The 14,928-nt window shown below is 36.6% G+C and overlaps 1 protein-coding gene across 4 annotated transcripts in view; it reads left to right on the forward strand.

Moving 5' to 3' along the window:
* Nucleotides 1-464: 464 nt before the first annotated feature.
* Nucleotides 465-14,928, forward strand: part of nexmifb (neurite extension and migration factor b) — a 145,528-nt gene continuing 131,064 nt past the window's right edge. For all 4 annotated transcript variants that reach the window (XM_073922549.1, XM_073922551.1, XM_073922550.1 and 1 more), the window contains exon 1: nt 465-845. The gene's annotated coding sequence lies outside the window, so the exon portion shown is untranslated. The remainder of the gene's footprint in view (nt 846-14,928) is intronic.

The raw sequence follows: 14,928 nt of genomic DNA on the forward strand, positions 1-14,928 counted from the left end.
ATGATTGAAGTAATGCACACTTCAGTTCTGTGATGGATTACTTTAAACTCGGCGCAAACACCTCATCGCGTCTGCAATTAGTAGGCAACGTGGTCTGTTCATTCACAAACCATGCGTGAAGTGAAAGTTAAAGTTGTTCCTGTCAGCGATTTCCCAATAATATCCAACTGCAAACTTAACCGCCATCAGATCGACGTGTTTCAACAGATTTAGGGTGTTTTACTGTATTTTACATTTGGACAGTGAAACCATGGATATTTATTCTAGGTTATTATACCGTCAGAAACTTATACCGGCCTATGCCTAGTAAAGTTATAATATGTCTGTGTATTCATTGTGATTGCGGTAACGCTTCACTTTGAAAAAAGGAATAAAGCAAACTTTTTGGCCTTTTCACCTGTAGCACCTCCCATTCACACGTACGTCACGAGCCTGTGAGCACTGAGGGCGCGCGCACTCTCACGAGCCGGAGAGAGACGCGCGAGGGGAACAGCGAGCGCGCTTACGAGACTGCGCCCATCACACCGAGATCCAGCAGCCCGAACAATGGCAGCATCCAGCACCTGATTTACAGATGGAGACGTGCTGGAGCTAAAGAGCGCCGCTTTTTAACGACACGGCCCTGCTGTCATCGGAGATGGAGCGATAGAGGAAAGAGAATCAGCGGGCTGTTCTCCATCACTGACGGGAGGCGCGTCCACCTGCTCTCTGACTGGAGGCCCGGGATGCGCGAAAACATGCACAAGTGCCTCTGATAAAGGAAATTATTTCAACATTTAAGCTGGTATGTGGCGAAAAGCTCTCGGTGTGAAGAAATAACCACTATTTGGCTGCTTCAAGAGTGGGTAAGTGATCTGACGTGCTGTTCTGCGTGAGATACGAATGAAAACGCAACACTTTATCAATATGCATGCATTTCATCACTGCTTTTAAATAGTGAACACTGATATTACGTGATGTGATTAGGTGGTATTCGTAGAGTGTGTAGTACTGCGACTTTTGGCTTCGTTAAACCCTGCACACTTCTGACACTTGTCTCGAAACCAAGGTTTTTTTTTTGGCATGTGTCGAAAGACATGCTGTAGTGAGCTCCCTACATTGACAGCATTTTTGGAACATCATGGTTTCAGGAGCAGCTTACATAAACAGATTTCTGAAGGGACATCATGGTGTCAAACAAATAGTGAGCATCCTACGTTTACATTTCAACATTACCGTTTTTTTAATAGAGTTGTTTTACTGGGAATGAAAAAAAACTGTCGGCTTGCTATAGGGAACATTGGAAGCGGACTGCTTACTTACAAGGGATGCCTGAATATTGTAGTTTAACACATTTGTGTGCATAATAGTTTCAGAAACACTTAAAAGGCATTTAATGCCATAGGGGTAGTTCCTGCACAAATAAAAAAATATATTTAAATTCATCTTCTGTTGAACATTTTGATTATTTTGAAGAAAGATGAACACCTGTAACCATCGGCTTTTATAGGAGGAAAAACAAATATTATGGACGTCAATGGTTACAGGTTTTTGGATTTCCTCAAAATATATATATATTTTTGGTTCAGCAGAAGAAAGAAACTCATAAACATTAAAGATGACAGTAAATGATGACAGATTATAATTTTTTTTGGGGTGAATTATCCTTTTGTTATCAATGTGGTGTAAAAGTCTAGATAAAAAGCTAATCAGGTTTTACAGACACTAAGTGCTTGATTATTATACTAAAATAAAAAATAAAAAAAAGATTTATAAGATCAGTTTTAAAAATTAAATAATAAAGTAAACATGTTAGGCATGGTACGATAACCGTTTTCATGGTATTCCACGGTTTGGAAAAGTCAATGTTTAAAAATCACCAGAATTTTCTGTAATACCATTCCTAGGGTATATGGAAGATTTTTTATGTACTTTTTGTTGTTTTTTAGAACAAAAGTATCTCCAGCAGAAAAAAATATCCAAAGATAACATTTTAAATTGTAAAGTAATCTATGTTTTTGAAGCTAATGAAGACAGCAAAAGTCTATGATTAATTTTCATTGTTTAGCCTGACATGTTTACTGCGCCAAAATATTTTAAATCTTTCAAAGAATAAAATAAATTGTTTTCAAAGACGAAAAAAAAAAAGTTTTTTACCCAGACATTTAAAAAGAATATATTTTAGAGCAGTAATCACACTACCGTGATACCATGAAACCGTCATATTTTTATCCAAGGCTATCATACCATCAGAATATTATACCGACCCATGCCTAATACACGTGTGTTATTATGCATAAAATAGTTCATTTACTAGCAATGATTATTCAGTTACAGTAAGAAAATTTACTTTTTTTTCTTAAATGCTTTAGAATTCAAGAACAAATTCATGCTTAATCAGTAATGACTTGACATTTTTTGGCAGCTTGGCCTTAAAACCTTGCGATCACTCCTGACCTTCAGTGATTATCCATGTTCTGCTTGAGATTTCAATGCTCTGTAGATTTGTGTGGACTATAGAATGTGTTTGAGATGCTGTACTCTTACGTTATATAGGAGTTTTGTGCAGGTTTGATTACATATAGAAACTGTGTGTGTGTAATATTATTAAAGGATAAAAAAAACTGCATTCCGATTGAATACGTTGGCTGTTTTGAGGACCATGTCAGCCCAATCTGTGCCGCTCACTCACTGAGTCACAAGTCTATCAATGGGCTATTTTCTTTTTTTTTTTTTCTTCCAGTGTTTAGTCATAGCGTCTGCTGGTTTTCTTTCCTATGGTTGCCACAACAATGCACCCTATGATGATGGCTATAAGGATGAATGTTTTTTGAGGGGACCAGATGGCATTGTGAAGTATTTGAACCAAGGGAAAATCACATTTTGCAAGAGAAATTATGTTGTGAAACTGTGTTTTCGCAGCTAAAATGCATCCATTTTTTTCATCACTTTATTCCAGACATTTCATTTCTGGTTCTGAATTTTGTTTTAATCCTCACAATGAAGCATTCCTTTCATTTCACTCATTTTTCCCTCATTGTTATGTTTTTTTCATGCATCTCTTCATAAAACATAACATTGAATCTTCAGTTGCATTGATTTGTGTTTGTCTGCGAGCGTTGTCGCTGTTGTTGTGAGCCTATTGTTTTGCGCTTTTAATTGAAAGTCCTTGGCCTGAGGGATTTCTGAAAGCTTCTTTACAACTAAGCTACTGCGGTAGGAAAAATCCCTTATTAGCCACATTACAACAACAGTTTTGCTAAGTGATTATGTAGTGAAAACCTACAGTACCTTTGATGAGTCACAGTAAACTGAGTGATTCAATTTGTAAGACCAAGGCTGATTAATTGGATGATTAATTGGCATTTTGAGATTTCTTGCATCAGTATTTATGCCTGATTAAGCGATTATTGTGCCAATAAACTACCTATAAGCTCCTCTATAATTTAGTTCATATTTATTCTCACACTGGTCTTGTTATTAGAATATTCACTGGCCTGCTCTTAAAAAACTGCCACAGAATGAACATATGGATATGGCTGAATAATAAAGAGTTCAGTATGGAAATGACATACTGTGAGCCTCACACACCTGTTTCCACATTCTCATGTAAATCCCATGAGTGTAAAAGCCAAGTGAAAAACAAACCAATCAGAACAAAACACAAACTCTGATGATGGGATCATTAATATGCATGGTTAAGGCTACATTTGATTGGCCACAACTTTTCTATTGAGATTACAACAGTGATTTTTTTTCTATACTTGCATTTTACTTACTATGTATGTATGTGGGACTTTTACTTTGAAAACAATACTGGAATCAAGGTGGATTTGACATGAAGCACAGCTGCAGCCGGTGATGAATGAGATTAGCTGAGCGCAGGTGGGGGCGGAGTTGAAAACGGACCTGTCAAGCCAGACAGCTGGACACTTCGGGGCTCAAAGTTGCTGCAGTCATGATGACTGATCACATGGTGTAATCATTTTTTACTTTTTTTTAATTTATAACAACAAAAGATTTACAAATAAAACAGAATACAGTCTCTACAAACTATAGTTCAATTTGAAACAATAAGGGAATTATAAATTAAATATATAACAAAGGCATGAGAGAAATAAGGGGAGAGGGTAATATAAACAAAAAAACGAATAGGCCTATTTAAATACAAAGCAATAAGCACAAATTCTAGGAGTATAAACATCACTCTTGGCTAATACGTCTTGTTAAGATATGCTAAAAAGGGGTTTACATTTTTTTACATTTATAGATATAAAACTTTCCAATAAATATTAGTGTAAAACTCAAAACAAGGTGTTGATTAAGTCTTAAACAATGATTAATATTATTTTTTATAATGAAAGCATTCCAAAAAGATTGAACAAGAGGACATTCCTAAAATAAGTGAGCTACATTTTCAGTAGAAGTTTACCAGAAATACCTGGTATAAACGGCTAGACAGGAAATAAAATATATATTTTATAATTCTAAAAATCATTTTATAATTATTTAGTAAAATAATTATTTAACTTAATTTGTTAAGGAACCTTTATGGTGATAGGATCAATGATGATAATTATTTTACTACAAGACTGTAAGACTTATTTGATTTAATATTTAGGTTATTTACTAAAGTATATAATTTAAATCGTTCATGGAGCTGAATGCAGTAAATAGTCAGTATAAAAAGATCAAAAATAAACCTGTGCAAACAAGCCAGCCTTTATAACCAGAATTTTTAACAAAACATGGTTACTGCAGTAAGATATTTGTAGTCTTTTAATAAACATGATGTGTGCAAGGTGGAGAGGATATAAAAAGTTAATTGTTTGTTTTGAAATTTATGAATTGGAAGTTGTCAAAAAAATTAACCCAAAACACGTGGTTGTTGTCATGTGGTGAACTTGGCTAATCGTGTATTATCGGTGTCATCATCAGAGCTCGTGCAGTCGCTCTTCAGATGCTGCATGGTCTGAATCCATCGTCTGATCTCGGAGCACTCTTGTGGTACTTTGATGCCACATGTGACAGTCACATGGCATCAGCGCAGCATCAATCTGGATAAAATTTCTAACCAGCATGCTCCGCTTTAAAACAGATTTCGGTTGATTTGCGCAACGCTGCATGAAGTCGAACGCAGCTATAGTTTCAGGAAGTGTAACCAGGCATGAAGTGTCTCATCTTATCACAGCTCGTCATTAGAATGCAAAATTTGGAAAAGAGACTTAAGGTCTCTTTAATTACGCTGTAAAATACTGGGTCCCACATAATTCCTTCATATTGTCCTGACACAAATTGGTTTAGTTAACCTAATTGTTTTTACAAATTTAAGTCAATTGAAGATAAAAAAAAATTAAGCTTTCCCTCAAAAAACTTGACAATTGTGTCAATTCAGCTCATTTTAGATAAGTAGTTTAAACAAGCAGCAAAATATTCTTTTGAGTGTATATTTTATGTTAGTTTAATATGTATACTGTGAAATTTGTAATGAGGCAACAATCACATGTAGACTATAAGTGTTCAATACACATTTATGCATTATAGTGGTTTTCAAACTGTGGGTCGTTACTATTGTCAAAGCTTTGGTAAACATTCTAATACAAATATATATATATATATATATATATATATATATATATATATATATATATATATATATATATATATATATAGTGGTATCGCCTACACAATATCAAGCTTTAACATCAATTGACATTTGGTTGATTTTTAGGTTGGACATTGATGTCAGCCTGACGTTGGGTTCTGACGTCAACCCGATTTTCATTTCCAAACAACATGCAACATCCCTACGGTATTGGTGTACAACGTCAATGTGATGTCATGTTGATGTCCTGTGCTTGCTGGGTGGTTGCAGAGCACTAGAGCTCCTTAATCTACATTAATGTTCTAAATATGGGCAAAAATAAGCTTTTTAATTTGAGGGGTAAATCCAGGGGTCAGTGCACTCTAACCCAATGCACTTTAAAAAGGTCCATTAATCGTTTTTATGATATACCATTTGCATTTAACAGTTCATACTGGAATCACTACATACCTGTATGTTCATTCATTCATTCATTCATTCATTCATTCATTCATTCATTCAATTATTCATTTTCCTTATGCTTAGTCCCTGATTTATCACCAACTATTTCAGTATATGTTTTATGCAGCGGATCCAGCTACAACCCAGTACTGGGATATATATACCTGTATGTGACAAGTCAAATCCTACTTTTCTTTCAGTCCATGTCTTTTTCAACAGCTGTGTTTTCCTATGTAAATGTCACATTGCAGCATGTCTTTTTTCTTGACCGTGGATAAGCTAAGTGAGGCAGAGTGCCGCGGTGAGTCTGTGCTGTAATTAAACAGTGAGGTGAGGTCCATGGGAGATTGTTCAGCTTTTTGATTGCTTTTCATGGCCGGAGGGGGAGACAGCTCAGGCTACTCCTGGGGGACAGAGCCAATGCACAGGCCTCTGTTATTTCATGCTTGTGTTGACTCCCTGAGATCTCCTCATACTGATAGCTCAAGGCACCCTACTGTCTTCTCACCTGGGGCAAAAGTTCAGCTCCCCTGTAAATTAAATCATGGACATATTAATAAGAATTAATCTTTGGCCTTTTTAATATATTCATTTTCATTGGACATTGTCCTATAATTGACTATGGTTTGCAACTGTCGGGTTTGTGGTTTAAATGGTTTTTTATTAAAAATTTTAGCAGATATTTACTCCTGAATACACCTTTTTTTTTTTAAATATAAACATAAAACTTATATTTGAACAATTAGACATTAAAAAAACAACAACAACCAATGCTCATAAAAATAATAATTAGACAAAAAATAAACATGCATTTCCCCAACCAACCACCCACCAGTGCTATCCAATGGTACAAGTAAGTACTAAAGGCATAGTAAACATATTAATCACACGCTTGTAGAAAGTAAAAACAAAAGGGCACTACATTGTTTCAAATAACAAAACCTTGTCTATTAGGGTACACAAAACTTTTGTCAGAATAATTAAACTTTTTTATTTCTCAATCCAGGAACATACATAACCGTAAATAAAACATGAAATTACAATATCAATCAACAAGATAAAAAGTGCAGTATAATATGGCACAATGGAAAAAAAGGAAATAAAGAGAAGATAGAAAGGGAAAAGAAAATAAATAATGTTTTTAATATAAACAAGGGTTAATTTAACATTACTCATATGAAGATATTAAAAGCAGATCATATTTTGAGAGTTTTTGAAGCTTTCTTATTATTCGATCCTGAAATCAACTTTTTATAATTCTCCATATATTTAATGAAGACCATAAAGGAAGGTTTACTATTTGAAAATTAGCATTTTTGAATGTAAAATTCACTTAAGAAAATAATAAAATTTATATATATATATATATATATATATATATATATATATATATATATATATATATATATATATATATATATATATATATATATATATAACATTATTTTCTTTTGTGGGGTTCGAGTTAAAATACCCAAATATATTCATTTTCACTTGTATAGAAAATTCTGGTGGAATCTTCACCTTAACAGAAAAAATATTTATATTATTCCAAAACTCCTGAATGTGATGACATAACCAAAACAAATGTATCACCATTTCGTCAGCATTCACACAAAAAGAACAACTTAGGTCAGTGTCAAATATAAACTTTTTTTTATACATTTCTAAACAGGATAAAACCTACTGTATGGATCAGATATGATAATTTAAGAGTTGGAACTTCTTGTTTTTTCCAAGACAAAAGGGTACGTTTTTTTGGCAGTGATCAGCTCATATGAAACAAACTTGTTGTACTCATGTAAGTCTCAAAAATTGGAAACTCCAAATATAAGTAATATAGGTTCTGGTTCAATTGAAATTTCTAATGTATCTGAAAAAAATTTTATATTTTTTTCCAGAAACTCTGTAATTTGGGAAACATAACATACAGTAGGAATGAGACAGGTTGGAATCTAAAAACTGACTTTGTTCCCAAATTTATTTTGGAATTTCTACTGAAAGTTCTTCATCCCAAGCAGATTTTATAGCTTACAAAGTTAAAATGTTAAGCAATAAATAGTAAGTAATTTATTGTCTTGCTACATTTGTTTTTCGTAATTTTATATACATTTATTTATTCATTCATTTTCTTGTCGGCTTAGTCCCTTTATTAATACGGGGTCGCCACAGCAGAATGAACCGCCAACTTATCCAGCACATTTTTACACGGCGGATGCCCTTCCAGCCGCAACCTATCTCTGGGAAACATCCTCACACACATTCATACACTACGGACAATTTAGCCTACCCAATTTACCTGTACCGCATGTTTTTGGACTGTGGGGGAAACTGGAGCACCCAGAGGAAACCCACGCAAACGCAGGGAGAACATGCAAACTCCACAAAGAAACGCCAACTGAGTCGAGGATCGAACCAACGACCTTCTTGCTGTGAGGCGACAGCACTACCTACTGTACCACTGCTTTGCCCAATTTTTATACACAAACCACAAGTTGTTATATCACCATAAAGATAATTGTGTTTATATAAACACTATAAATAAGAAGGACTTCTCTTCACCTTGATCCCCGGGCCTGAATGCCTGCTGGTAATCTGGAGGATTTTAAGCATGTGCGAACAATCGACTGGTTCAAACACAGCAGTAAGGATATATAGGCGATGTGTCTGAACGGGAATGAACTCAACTGATAAAAGACAAAGTCTCATACAGCTCTCAAAAATGCTTGCTGCAAACCAACAGCTTTGCTGTCTCGGCCCTGACAGAATCGTGGGGAAAACATGCAACAACCTCCGTGGATCATGGAAACAAACACATACGACCCGTGTCAGGGCATGTCATTAGCCCCTTTCACACATACAGACCTTTCCGGAAAATTGCCGGCAATTTTCCGGAAAGCTTGTATGTGTGAACAGGTCCTTTTTGAAAATACCGGTAAATTCGTTCTGGCTATTTTCCGGAAAGAGAAGTTGTAACATTACCGGCAATTTGCCGAAAGGCTGCGCTGTGTGAATGCAGAAGGAAGATTACCGTAATAAGCGCGTGCACGTCTAGAACGTGCTGACGTGAGACGTCTGCTTTAGCCAATCACAACAGTCAGACGCATTTACGTCCGCGCGGTTTGTGAGAATAAAAACCTTTGAATATTTTTCCAGACACATTTAGCTGCTAGAAGTTAGTCAGATCACGTTTATGTGTTCTTCTTTATGCCAACGGTGTAAATAATCATCGATGAGATGCTTATGATAAGCCGTTGTTTGTTTACCTTTAAGCTTTGCGTGTGCCCATGAAACAGCATGTGAGAGCCTGCACACGCACATATTATGAACATCTCGACATGCAAAAGTGATCCTGCGAAAGTTGTTCACAATATTGATCATCCACAGAGTCTGTAATTTAGTCAAATGTTTACAAATACAAGCGCAGCCGTTTAAAGCTCATTTGTGGTGAATGATGTCAGAATTTACCGGTATTTTGGAATGGATGTGTGAATGCTCTTTTCCGGAAAATTTCCGTAACGTCCTCGCCTGTGTGAACAGCGCTTTTTTGAATATACCGGTAAAGCAGTTCCGGAAATTTTCCGGATATTTACCGGTATCACTGTGTGAAAGGGGCTATTGGGTCTCACAACTTGGCAGGTCTGTTTTGCCTTCGGAAAGCATGTGCTTTTATGAATAAAGAAGCAGGGTCTTCTCATAGGATAAGAAAGCGTAGCATGAGTAATAATAAAAAACCGACGCGCCATCACTCCACTAGCAGATTCGCGATACGTCACCGATTTTCATCCTGCCTCAAAAATTATTTTAAACCCAAAGATGAAATTTGCTGACAAAAGCTTCAAATTATCCAGTTTTCTCCACAATCAAAGCTAGCATGGACTAACGTCTTAACTGAAGCTCAATACACATACTCAAGCTCAACACACATCTGTTAATATCTCCAAAATGTATTCCAGGGTGTCTTGAACCTTTAAAAACACAGGCATGATGTGAGCTTAGAGGTTGTAAATTGATGTTGTGTTCTTCTGTTGACACCATCATTACTTCAGCTTATTGGTATTTGCATAAAATAATTTTGTAACATTTTGGGGAGATAAATAGTACATTTCGCATGATGATGAAAGAGCTTGCAGGGGATGTCCACTCCCATAAAGCATTTCAGATAACATTCAGTTTGCTTCTCACCGCTCTCTTTCTATATACAATGTTTATAGAAAATTATCATACCCCTTTGTAATAATTTCTTTATTCGTTCTTCGTACAGCCTCAAATCAAATTCCAGATAATGTTTCCAGCCTTTGAAATGTTTCAGAAGGCTTCTCCTAACCCGTGCCTTTCTACAACTTTGAAGGTCTTTTGAAAGCAGCGTGTAAAGTGTTGAAAGACTTTCACAGGGTAAGATAATTTTTTATAGGCACTGAATGCATGTTTCATTTTGGAATATATTTATGTAACATACACTACTATAGCTGCACGGTGGCGCAGTGGGTAGCACGTTCACCTCACAGCAAGTGTGGAGTTTGCATGTTCTCCCTGTGTTCCCGTGGGTTTCCTCTGAGTGCTCCTGTTTCCCCCACAGTCCAAAGACATGCGCCGTAGGTGAATTGGGTAGGTTAACTTGTCCGTAGTGTATGTGTGTTGCATGTGTGCTGCGTAAAACATACAGTATGCTGGATAAGTGGTTCATTCTGCTGTGGCGACCCTAGATTAATAAAGGGACTAAGCTGAAAAGAAAATTAATGAATGAACATACACTACCTGACAAAAGTCTTGTCACCTCTCCAAGTTGTAGAAACAACAAATAATACCTTGACTTCTAGTTGATCATTTGGCATTGGAAGTGTTATTATTTGTTGTTCTTACAACTGGGATCGACGCCAAGACTTTTGTTAGGTATTTAATTCTTATATTGTTTGACCATGATTACAATGTAAGTATTATTTTGATTTAGAGGTCACATCTAATGAGGCCCTTGCAGGTTTTTTCAATCTCTGAAATCTTCAGAAGATACATGCAGAGCTGGCATAATTTTTGTTTACTATAGGATGGTTATCCTGAGGTAGAAACATAGAGTAAATGAATAAATAAATATGTAGCTGCTCATACAAAGATGAACATACATTTACTTTAATATGGAAATTATAAACTGGAAAAAACATGACATTTGTTTTCTGTGATAAAACAATGTAGGAGCTAAATCATTGAAAGCCGTGTTGGTAAGTAGTTGTATTTTATAGTTAATAACTTATTAGTTAGCTAGTGTAGAGAAGATACAATTGGGTTGCTATATGATCATATGTTCTTAACCTGGTGACAACTCTAACAGCAAATTCGGAACTAACTAGTTTGTTTATTGAAGATGCTGGAAAATCAGCTAATAGAGCATTGCGATGGTCCAGTCTTGAAGTCATAAATGCTTGCACTAGCTTTTTGACATCAGAATTACACAACATATTTCAGATGTTGGCAGTGCTACCAAGGTGAAAAGAAGCAGGAAATGTGATTTTGAGTTGCTGTCTAATAAAACACTCAACTCTTTGACTGTGGATGAAGCAATGGTATATTCACACAGATTCGAATTATATTCCAGAAGCTTTCTTCTTCAGGTTTTTGGCCCGACATTTCTATCTCGTCTGAATTTAAAAGAAGAAAATTACACACTTTTATGTCTGTAATTTGTTATTTTGTCATTTCACCTGGTTGTATATATAGCTGGTATCATCTACTAGGGACGCTCTGATATGGATTTTTGCAGTCGATGACGAGTTCCGATTTCTTGTACCGATTCTGATTTACATAACTTCGCTATTGCATATAGTGAATTTTCCCTTCAAGTGAAGTTTATTTATAAACTAATTTAGAGGGGAGCTTGTGCTTATGATTGCTAGCGGCTGGATCCGCATTATCCAATTCACAATGCACCAATCAGACTACTCCTAAACTACTACAAATACCCTGGGTTACAATCAGGCCCGGATTGGCTAATCGGGAGGACCGGGAGAATTCCCGGTGGGCAGATCCGTTTTTTGGCCGCGAGGGCCGGTGTCCCTAGCTCCAGAATCTGTTGCTCTCAGCAGTCACACTTTTTTAAAATAATTTATTTATTTACTTGACCACAGTCTTCTTATTCATTATTTTACCGCAGCTTTGCTCTTTTAATCTATTTTCTCGTAGCCTCGTGAGCAAGATGCAGCCTGCAGGTCAATGATGATATAAGTAGATGTGGTACAGTGGTTAGCACGTTAGGTTATAACGCCACCGACCAGGGTTCGGTCCTCACCTTCGTAACATTTTTTTTTTTCATTTTTATTGTTAAGACACATAATACTGTAAGGGTTGTTGAACATTTGAAGTTCTAAAACAGCTGTTTTTTAAAAAAAAAAAAAAAAAGACGTGATAGTGTAATTACAAACTAATTTGGAAATGACCTTATTTTACTATAGTCAGTGGTGAACTGAGGTGGGCCGGTCTAAGGCTTGAAACTCCAGGGCTGAAAAAGAGTCTTACTCCGGCCCTGGTTACAATCCACTGCTATCTTCGTTTTGAAGAGTCCCCCCTTCCACCCCTTCTCCTCCTCCTCCTTTCTAGATGGGTGACACGGTGGCCCAGTGCTTAGTCCCTCACAGCAAGAACGTTTCTGGTTCCAGGCTTTACCAAACCAGCAGACGTTTCTGTGCAAAGGTTGCACGTCTCCCCGTGCTCACATGGGTTTTTTCCTGGTTCCCCTGTTTCCTCCCACCGTCCGAAAACATGCAACTTAAGTTAACTGAATAATCCAAATCAGCACCACAGACATGCTCCTAGTATTTAGTTCTTTCTCAAGAGCAATCACTTACTGTCCATTGGTTACTACAGCAGGGGAGTTCTCGAGATCTACCTGAGCTCAAACTCCCCGGTATCGAGGATGTTATGAGTTCAGGGCTCTCTCCCGGGACGGCATGCCAAACAAGCTTTAAAATCAATCATCAGCTAAGTGTGAACTCTTAAAATATGATAAAGTGGAGATCTCTCCTTAATTGAGGATGCTAAAATATCCCATAAACATATCTCTTATTACTATTTAGTGTAATGGTTGAAGCAGCTTTACTGAAAATTATAGATAAAACAGATAATACATTGTTTTTGGAAACATTTCAAATGATGAAGGAATAATTCAGCATGAAGAAAAAGTTTTGCAGTCAAATTTGAAGCATAAAATGTTAAGATGCACACCTGTAAATCCATTACTTCTTCTTTCCTGAAAGAAAATGGGTGTATAAACTACTGTTTATTGCAAAAAGTATATTACAAGTTATATTATTAAATATATTAAAGTAAAAAAGTTGCATGTTTTTTATTTCCCTATAGAGCCAGGTTTTGGTAAACTTGCAATAGTAAAAAACATAGAACTTTCAGTTCTTATATGTAAAAAGGCCTAAATACAAGTGAGTTTGCAAGGCCATTCAAATATTTTGCTCATCTCCAACTATTGATAGCAGCAGAATGATCGCAGCTCCAGACAGCTGCTGTGTTGGGAGCGCAGAGATCACTTACGCCTAATCAAATCATGAAATGTAATTTTCAGCCGATACTGATCAAATTGTTGAATGACTACATTACCATTAGTGGTTGGGATGCACAGGAAAAGAAACCAAAAAGCCATTCTGGTGGCATCCTTACATGATTTTTAATTTACAATCTCTTCACTGCTGCTATACAGCATTTATTTTTGTGTGTGTTGTTATTCTGACCCGAAGTGACAAACGAGCTTTGTGCTCATGCTCCACTGACATCTCTTGTAACTAGGCGACCATCAAGCGTTTTCTCAGAGGATCACAAACAGAAAAAAAAACATTGCTGCAGCTCCGATGCAAATTTATGGAGAAAAGTGAAAAGCGCTGCAGTGTCTGAGGTAATTAGTCTGCCGTTATTACTTAAATGTGGATATTCCATACAAAGTGGGAAGTAGATTGGTTAGTTCTACTTGCATGAATCACGGTGCGCTCACTACATTCGGAAAACTTGAGATGTTTTTAACTAGGCTCGGCTACAAAAGTGCACAGTTCCTGTGCAGCGCTTGCACAACTTGTGCACATTGCATCAATGAGTGCGTCATCAATGGAAATTTGCGAGTGGAAAATGGAAGTTGCGCGCCTCCATTGGAAATGACAAAGCTAAGCTTGTTGCCATTGCTTCCAAGGATTGTGCTCAGCAGCCACATTTTAATAAAATTACCATACCATACCCAAACTTCATACTAGAGGTTGGCATTTTTTGCGGCTGTACCTCAGGAGCCATGGGACCTGACCAGATTTCTTGCAGCGTGGAAATAAATTTCCAAATAAAGCGAGGAAGCGGTCGGTAACTGGTGTAATTTTGGATGGGAGTGGGTGGCCTAACAATATCGCTCCCAACTCCTGAGCGAGCGAGCACGCATATGTATGTGCGTGAATGAGAGAGTGTGATGCTGTGTTTAGCTTGTTTGTTGCTGTCTGTGAACTCTTCAGTACAGTAGTATAATTGGCGTTTTAGATCATAATGGTGCATCATAGTCACAAAACAGTTTGGGGTATACTAGGACTGGGTGATAACCCGAAACGTAATAGAAATCGACAATCGACATTCTGAACGTATAATTGATCTATTTTTTTTGTTTTGTTATTACTTTCCCTACTTTGTGTGGGGTCATGTGACCTTGCTCTGTTAAGCCTTCAAGCCTGATTCATACTTTTGCAGCCACATCTGATCAAGTAGGACGATGAACCCATTCTTGAGCTTTACTTTGCACTAAACAGATGATCAGAAGCGTCGCTCGAGATGCTTTGAGACGGCATGTTCCTTTACATTTATGTTATTATTTACATTAAAATATTTGTATACAGAAGATGCAAGAAACGCACTGTTTAAAATACTATTTACAGGAT

This window comes from Danio rerio, chromosome 14, assembly GCF_049306965.1.
Source record: "Danio rerio strain Tuebingen ecotype United States chromosome 14, GRCz12tu, whole genome shotgun sequence".
Lineage (NCBI taxonomy): Eukaryota > Metazoa > Chordata > Actinopteri > Cypriniformes > Danionidae > Danio > Danio rerio.